Below are 7,975 nucleotides of genomic sequence, written 5' to 3'. Positions count from 1 at the left end.
AGAGGCAGCCTCGTACACACTCCTCTTAAAAAAGTAGTGAAGTCTATTCTAGTCAACTAATATTTTTATAATCCAGAGCTTTCTTTTATTCATTTCAGCTGAATTCCTGAAAACACTCCTCTCTTATTACAGCTTTTCATGCGTGTTGTCCAGCCTGATGTGGTCTGTTTGGTTAGGAAGTGAGGGCACATATTTAGAAAAACACATTTTTTTGTGCTATGTTTTTGCTTTCTTTTTTATATGTATTTATTTACAGAGCTCAGGCAGTCCCAGGCAAAAGGATAACTTTAAACTAGCACTGAGGCAAAAGGAAACCCTGATCATAAGGCTCTCTGAGGAAAAACTTAACTGTGCTGCTCCAACAGGGGGCAACAGCAGTTCAGAGTTCTTTATCGTTTTATGAACACAGTGCCCGAGAGTACAGGCAACTGGATTGTAGTGAAAATGTAAGGATGTCTTGAGTAATGAACTTATTTTAGGTACTTTACCTAAAATTGATTTTCCATTTTATGCTTCTTCATACTTCAAGTTCAGAGGACATTATTATGCAGTTTTAAACTAGCTCCACTTCAACCCACTAAATAGTTAAATATTGCAGACACATTAATACATCAGTAATAATTGTATACTCTTATTGCATACATAGTCCTGGCGTAACTTTTGAAGGAGGCTACCATTTGCTGGTAGTTTACTTTTAGCATGTTTTTGCTCTTTCTGAAAACTTCCTTCACCACAGGTTTTTGAGGTATCTGTTTTTATGCAACACATTTTCTTATTATGCGGGAAAAGGACCATTTATTTGTTCATGCATAACTGAGTTTAATATTGATGATTTGGAACAAGCCAGGATGTTTTTCATTTCTTCAAAGCTTACTCTAGCCAACATGTGCTGCAGCTGCAACCTGCAAGACATGCTGGCTCATGTAAAGGAAAAGGCGCCAAAGTGTTACTCTATATTCTTACAACTTTCAACCTTCATGATTCATCAAAACTATCACTGTGTACGTTTTCCATTAATGTGGTCACAAATACAGACTTCCAGTAACATTCCAAACGGCTAGACACTGCAGATTATCAGTGAATGATGCTCAAAAAGACTTACTATAGTATATGTGTTGGTTGGGACTATTTTCATTCGTGGATTAATACACATGTGTGCTTTAGTGTATATTTAGAAAAGCAGGACAGTGTGTGGGATTGAGTCAAAGGTGCATGATAATAACGGCACTAACAATGTTTCGCTCCTCAGATGTATTTCAAGATCTGGAGATGGAAATATTGTTATTAATGTGATTGACAGCATGCAGGAACAATGGAGCTCTAGCACAAAGGAAATATATATAACAGGCTTTGGATACACACACAAATACTTGTTAGTAAGACACATTCATTTTTGGTTTGGGTCTTTCCATGGTATTCTTTTTAAATGGACCCCACTACGAAATATTTAACAATATCCTTTAAGCCCTTTACAGTTAACTCAATGCAGTCACTTTTGTGGCCGCTTCTTTCATTTGAGGACAGAGATTTGTTATTTTGGATTCAAAATAAATGAATGCACTGAAAGTCTATTTTCAACAATGTATATTGATTAAGTCATTTTTAATACTTTTGAAAGAGTAGGGGCTTCCTCACAGGGAATCACAGAGTTCTGATGTGCTACAGTTGAGATGTCATCTCTTACCACAGAGTTTCTTTAACCTGTTATTTAATTAAACTCCTGCACCGCTGCCATAAAAAACATGCTTGCTGTTAAACCACAGCCTTCCTCCAGTTACTGCTAGCTACTGATCCTGATTTCCACTTTGCTCACATTATCCCTTAATCAAAAAATTAAGAAAGTGCTATATAATTAGCTGGAATAGTTTTACATATTTAAGTCATAAAACTTGGTTTAATACAAAATGATTCGCAGATGTTTGCAGTGATTTCATATGATTAAAAAATTAGACACATAAACAAGAATGGATTTTCCACCTTTGGTCAGTCCACACTTTGGATGTGTTTGTGTGTGTGTGTATATCCACATTGGTCTCCGTTGTTTCACATTTTGTGGTGAAGCTACAGCCACGATTTATAAAGTCTGTCCTGACACTCCCACCACTCCCTCTGCCAACCAGAGGGAGGACTGTCACTACCAATTCAGGACTTCACTCTCTTCACTTTCTCCGAGCAGAGTGGCATTCATCATTGCCTCCTAGCAGCTGAAAGAGAAAGGTAAGGCCCTGTTGTTACTTCTTTTTTACTGTGTGGGTTGAAATGTAAAGGGACTTTATATGATCTCAGCCGAACCAAAACAACTAGATGTTCGCGTTGAAGCTTTTTACTTTGGTTGTTGTTTAATTTATTCTGCAGTTGATAAATGACCATGCATGTACTGTATTATTACTGTTTTGGGTCGTTTTTCCCTAACCTGATGTAACCATGGCATGGGTTTGGTTTGGCCACAAGTGATTGGCCATCAGGACAAAGCTTGTCTTCTACAAGCTAAATATATAGTATAACTGCATACATCAACCTCTGTGATTATGGGTCAGCAAGTCTCTCCCTGTGTGTCTCTTGGCATTTCAAAGTTATGCTGTTAGTTAAGTCTGTAGTCTAAAATAACTTGGTCTTCCATTCTAATTACTGTACAGTATGTTGAATTGGAAAGGACGGAAAAGTGAGTTCTTAGGATAGTCAGAGGATATGGCAGCTATTTTCGGTTTGGGGTATATAGCTGCATAATGTAAAGATCCATTCATCGCTGAATGTTGGAAAACTATAGTCTTCAGATGGAGTCACCAATTACCTGCTATTTTCGCAGGTAATTGGTGGTTATTTTTGCTTTGAATAAGAGTTATTCTTGACATTGGATACCAATACTATGTATACTGAAAGAAGAATTAACACAACCTTGTTCTTCTTTAAAAGTAAACGACAATTCAATAGCAATAAAATAAACACTTTTGCTATACAGACACAAACTGCTATGACTAGTGACCTATTGTGGTAAATGGTGGCATAATGTCTCGATACAAAGGGCCATATCATTGTTTCTGATAACCATATTTAAAAGCAGACAACTAAACAACAATGAAAGGTTTACCCTAACATATTGTTCTTTTTGACAGACATCCGTGCAATCACAAACATACAATTTGAAGAACAATTTGCTCTCTAATTACATGTGAATGTTTCATTTGATGTTCCCCAATAACATCTGGGCAGACGGATATGCAAACAAAACCCACAATAAAAACAAAGTGGTGGACCTACACGTGGCTTTTTGCTTGATTTAAACCCGCTTGAAAGTTTGGATCCAAATATATTGCACATTAGAGTACATTGGTTGTTTTTTTTCTAGTCAAGTGCCATTTTGTCATTGCATAAGATTATAATTAGTTGTCATGATTATTAACATTATGTCAGAACGAAACGATTTCAGGGATACAGTAACTTTTAAGTAAGAGGCATTGAGGTCTTTCCATGTCAATACAGAAAAATGCCTAAAATCATCACAGAGAATCTCACATCCGAATTGTTATCGTCAGTTCTAGTTCCAATGCATTCAAATAAACTGAATGCCTTGTTAAAAAAAAGTTGATATGCCTCATTATGCAGAGATAATGAACATGACAAGAAAAATCAGGTAATGGCTTGTTTTTATGTATGTTTTAAATCAATGAAAAATTGGATTTCAGTCCATAGTATAATGAAAGGAAAGTAATGAGTAGTAGGTTGTAACACTACAATTTAAATGTAGATGATGTAAAACGGTGAGTTCTTAGATGTATATTACAATTATCAGGATTTCACATGCAAAACAATAGTCATTTAAGAAGGTATTTGATTATATTTCACCACATTGACAAAACAATATCGTGCCAGACCCTACATTTCACATCTCATGAGATCTTTATAAAAGTACAGTATATGCTGGTGTTAGCATTGCTCTCTGCAGTCTTATTTCTTTTAATAAACCGACCAAAGGCGCTAAGCAAACCCAACAACATCTGTGTACAAGGAATGTTCTGTGATGCTAGAGCTGGCAGGGCTGGTTGATGTGGTTATTGCAGTGAACTACGGGTTTTCAAAATCTAGAGTGAGGTTTGAAAGAATTCATGTTCACTACATACCTATCCACAGTGTGTGTTTATAATGACTAGTGTGCTATAACATGCAAGAGTGGAAGAGGTGATGTATAGATGGATCCAAGAAAGAGAAAAATGGAGGGTCTTTGAGAGGATCCAGTTGAGATACTTTTAGAAAGGGTGTACCATTTAAAGCATGCCGTCTCACTGTGTATTCACTGTGGCCTCACATTCGAGTTCTCTTTTACTGTAATTGATATGTTCTTAATCACACACTAGGAGGCACCAGACATTAATTAGTGGACACATTTTCAGGATTTTAGTTTCTTCATTTGATACCGTTAGAAGACATGGAGACTTGACTGGGCTTTTTATGATAATTATATAATTCAAAATGGATTTTGCTTGGAGCTCACATAGGCTTACCATTCCAGACCGTTGGCTAGAAAAAAAATGTCTTACCATTAGTCAGTTTTTTTCCCCAATTTAGAGCAACTATTAACTAGATTTCCAGCAACAACAACAAAAATCTATACAAGTTAACTGCTGTTTGCGGGACAACACAGTTTGTCAGTGTCTTCCAAAGCCATTACAGATCAAAATGATGTAAACATGTCCTGATCTGCAATAGATATGGTAAGATAGGTTTATACACACATTTTCAATGTCAAAGTCTTAAATCCAAAGACCTATTTCCCACTGCAGTATAGTTCACACTAGAGATCACAATTATTTTAATCAAGGCATTTGTACAGAGACTAGGGCCTCTTTTATTTCAAATATCAGTGGGCACACTTTTGAATGCATTTTCCTATAGTGCGGCTGATGGGGGTGATTGTGATCGAGCTGAGTGGGCACATTAAGCAAACAGTTTTAAGACCAATTTAAGAATAGCGAACCTGACTTCACACATTTGCATGTGCTTGAGATTCCAATACACCTTCCTCACAAGAGACATTTTGAGGGAAAAGCTAGTGTGCGCAATAGTTTTACTAGTAATAATAATAAAGCATATGTTCCACTTATGTGTGCCAGTAAATCAATAGAGTAAAACATGCAAGTGAGCCAGCATTGACCATGGTAGGGTTGTACACACCACTAATACTGCAGGAGAGCAATTTCTTTCCCCTGTATACTGAGACAAAATACGTTGTGCCTTGGACCTTGAAACAGGAAAAAAGAATGCAGCCAATGCAACTTGTAGCCTCCATAGTGGCATTGTACCCTTTTTAAATAGCATATTGTATATTTAATAGACCAGTTAACAATACAAAGTCTCCTTTTTCTTGTTGTCCTTAATGGTATCCTACACAGCGATCAGACTGACAAAAAGCTGTGGAATCCATTGTAAACTGTCAATTCTCTAAGGTCAGCTAAAGTACCCTTTTGGCAGAGGCCACCTTTCTTGGTGATTACACTTCTGCCCCGGTTGAAGAAGGGTGAAACGATAAAAATGATAGTGTTGTTAACCACACACAGTCTGAACTAACCCACAGGCCCTCAGGAGGGGACTTATCAGGCACAACAAGTGAAAATGTCTGTGGGGGTGAACCAAGGGCCTTAAACAAGAGAGAGAGAAAAGAAACGAAAACGACAAAGGAGGCAACAGTTCACCACAACAACAAGGAGAAATAGACATTTGTGTAACAGCAGAAGACATTGACAAATGGGCTTGTAGAAAGCAGTGAGGTTTTTTGTTTGGCAAACACAACATGTATTCAATAATAATCGTCGGTTAGCTGGATCAATTTAAAGAGCAAGCTTAATGCAACACAATTCAAATACATTGACCATATCACATCCATTTAAGCTCTATCGCAAAGACTAATCTCATCTCTGGCTTGCTGAAACTAATTTATGAGTAGTAGATGAGTGGATAAAATGTATATTACAGTTAGCTATTTGCTCACTTTGTATCAAGGGGCTGTGACAAGGGACAATTTCGTTTAACTTCCCCCAGTAGGGGACCATTCAATCATCCAATGGCAATGAACATGGTTATATGAGTCCCTTGTGGGGCACTTACGTTAGCTTATTATAAGCCCATGTTGCCAATATGTAATTCATATAGCACTTACATGCGCATATTGACTACTCATTTGGTGAATATGAGTACTTTATTGGTTTAAGATTCATTCTTCACCTGTTAGCAGTAATGCAATACATATTTGCTATGCCAGTTATACTGTATACATTATATTAAAATTACATAACATTTAATTTAGCCCAGGTTTTTGATTCGAAGGAACTTACATACACTTTAGACCCACAGTACTGAAATGTACTGTATGTAAGTTTCCTTTTGGAATTGTGGACGGATCTTGGGATCAAACCACTGACCCTATGTTTGGTGGATGCCCGATTCCCCCCTGAGCCACATCCTCCCTTGACATTGTTTTTCTACAATTACATTTATCATTTTGGTGTCAAAAACCCTGCAAACTCAATTGAACTCGGAATTGAAACTGCATTCGCGTTATATGGTTCTGTAATAGGAAGCCAGCCAAGAGGTAATGAAAAGAGAAAGGGAGTTACGGGAGCTGGAAGGAGACTTTAAGAAAGGTTGTGGTAGCTGTTCTCTCTCTCTCCTCTGACTGATCCTTCCCCTGTCTTTAAATCCTCTGCCAGCGCACTGCAGCCCTCTCTGCCATGTTCTGTTTTCCAATCTCAGCATAGTGCTCAGGTTGTTATTTTCTACGACCCAGCCTTGTGGTCGGTGGGTCCATGTTTGCGCTGCAAATTGAACGAGCTCCGCACAAAACATACTAGACCATATGTTGCATGTCACAACACGAAAAGTCGCAATGCATTTTACAGGAAAGAGGAGGAGGAGAGAATAAGTGGAGACTGTGGAGAGGAACAGAGAGATGTGGTGATTTCACAAGGCAGTCATATACAGTATGTGCCAACTCAACATTACAACGCAGCCTTTTCACTGGACATTTTATGGACTTTTTGAAAGAGTCCTTCTAATTTGTAAAAACACATATTGGTAGGGCCCCCTTGAAAACGAGATGTTTCATCTCAAGGGGTTCATCTTGAATAAATAAATGGCAGTTAATATGTAGTACTCAGTGGTAGGAAGTAACTAAGTACTTTTACTCAAGTACTGTATTCAAGCACAATTTTGAGACACTTGTACTTCCATTTTATGTTTTGTCGTTCTACTGCACTCAAATTCAGAGGTAAATGTTGTACTTTTACTCCACTACATTTATTTAAAGTTACTTTTCCAATTTGGATTAATTAAGTGAAATATAATCAATACTTAAAAAATACTTTAGTTCAACCTGGAGTAAATCCACAATATACCCTGCAGTATACAAAGTCAATAAAACTAGCTTTGATAAACACATGAATTATTATAATCAAAACAAATAATATATATTATTCAGAAATGGGCCAATCTGCATAATAATTAATTTTACTCTTGGTATTTTACATATATTTTGATGCTTATACTTGTGTACTTTTACCTGAGGAACATTTTATGTTTGCTACGATTATATTTATATATTTTGTGTGCACTGTGTGAACTGACACTGTTACAGGTGCAATTTTTTGGTTTTAGAGAACACAAATGCTACAGATTTGAAGATTTCAACAACAAAATATTGTTCAGCTTGATGTTAAATGACTCTACCAAGGCCCTTTTTGATCAAATACTTCATGGAACAAAACAGACTGCATAAAGTAGGAAGTATAATATAATGTTTGTCAAATTAGAATGTTATTAGAGTTTAACATTCTTCAAACTTTAATCAATTACCATACTACATTAAGATCGTGGTTTTAAATGCAGTCACGGTTTGTGAGTTACTGAAATGGTTCCTGTGTTGGAAACAGGATACAAATCTGAAGCCTCCCTACTGGCCTCCAGAGGACAACATGTGCATTACAAC

The 7,975-nt window shown here is 36.9% G+C and overlaps 1 protein-coding gene across 1 annotated transcript in view; it reads left to right on the top strand.

Moving 5' to 3' along the window:
- Window positions 1-2,135: 2,135 nt before the first annotated feature.
- si:dkey-225n22.4 (collagen alpha-1(XXI) chain) overlaps window positions 2,136-7,975 on the top strand; it is a 63,748-nt gene continuing 57,908 nt past the window's right edge. The window contains exon 1 of the mRNA XM_063873976.1: window positions 2,136-2,217. The gene's annotated coding sequence lies outside the window, so the exon portion shown is untranslated. The remainder of the gene's footprint in view (window positions 2,218-7,975) is intronic.

Source organism: Eleginops maclovinus, chromosome 21 (genome assembly GCF_036324505.1).
Source record: "Eleginops maclovinus isolate JMC-PN-2008 ecotype Puerto Natales chromosome 21, JC_Emac_rtc_rv5, whole genome shotgun sequence".
NCBI lineage: Eukaryota > Metazoa > Chordata > Actinopteri > Perciformes > Eleginopidae > Eleginops > Eleginops maclovinus.
This window is presented reverse-complemented; position numbering and strand designations above follow the sequence as displayed.